The sequence below is a fragment of the Littorina saxatilis genome, linkage group LG9, assembly GCF_037325665.1.
Source record: "Littorina saxatilis isolate snail1 linkage group LG9, US_GU_Lsax_2.0, whole genome shotgun sequence".
In the NCBI taxonomy this organism is placed as follows: Eukaryota; Metazoa; Mollusca; class Gastropoda; order Littorinimorpha; family Littorinidae; genus Littorina; species Littorina saxatilis.
Window position 1 is genome coordinate 27,847,917 of NC_090253.1, and position 1,361 is coordinate 27,849,277.

Consider the following 1,361-nt stretch of genomic DNA (forward strand, 5'->3'; position numbering starts at 1 on the left):
CATACTTTTCCAGAAGAAAAACATAATTTTGGCAGTTAAAAACCGTTAAATTTCAATTCTTCACCGATATTTATGAAATTTTGTGGGTAGGTTCGTTGTCCCCAACTGATTTTCACTCTATACTTTTCCAGAAGAAAGACATAATTTTGGCAGTTAAAAAACGTTAAATTTCAATTCTTCACCTATCTTTATGAAATTTAGTGGGTGGGTCCGTTGTCCCAAACTGAATTTTAAGACATACTTTTCCAGACAAAAAACCTTATTTTTGGCAGTTAAAAACCGTTAAATCTCAATTCTTCATCGATATTTATGAAATTTTGTGGGTAGGTTCGTTGTCCCCAACTGATTTTCACTCCATACTTTTCCAGAAGAAAAACATAATTTTGGCAGTTAAAAACCGTTACATTTAAATTTTCACCTATCTTTATGAAATTTAGTGGGTGGGTCCGTTGTCCCAAACTGAATTTCAAGACAAACTATTCCAGTCAAAAAAACTTATTTTTGGCAGTTAAAAACCGTTAAGTCTCAATTCTACACCGATATTTATGACATTTTGTGGGTAGGTTTGTTGTCAGATTTGACATGATGGCAGAATTGAAAGTGTGAGATATCCTGATGTTTCACAATTTATGCTGCATAATTCAGCCCCATAGGCGCTTGAATTTTAGGTGGAGTTGGATTTTTTTTCAGCCCAAACCAGTAACCCCCACATGGTTTTCATGTCCCTTTCTGAGAGACTTCAAGAAGTTTCAATTTGACGTCATGATTAGCCTGCCGCATTAGCAAGTATGAAAACACGTCATCGATGACACATTTTAAGACAGAGAGAGAGAGAGAGAGAGAGAGAGAGAGAGAGAGAGAGAGAGAGAGAGAGAGAGAGAGAGAGAGAGAATCATGTACACACAGATGGACGACTTCGCTTGGGGTATGTACTGCCCGGCAGTACACATCTACTTTATTATTATTATTATTAGCAGCCAATCAAAATTAGTGTAGTGACCTTCTTTTTTTTCTCGTCGTAGGAATAATGATCAGTGCTTCGGTTCCAACCAATCTAAAACGCCCGAGAGAAAACCGACCGACCAATCATAACCAAAAACACAAATCAACCAATCACAGGACTCATCGATCTTACATCAACATCTATATAAAGCAGATAACCACGGGAGAGGGTGGGAACAAACAGAGCCTTCGTTTTGTGGACCGCGCCTTTTTAAAACCCTAGACCTGATGACTTAATTATTAAACTACTTATTTTAAATTCTGAAGTGGCCTTTTCCGTTCAGCTCCTGTTGTGGCCTTGGTTTGTGGTCCCACACAGAACAAACAGAGCCTTCGTTTTGTGGACCGCGCCTTCTTTA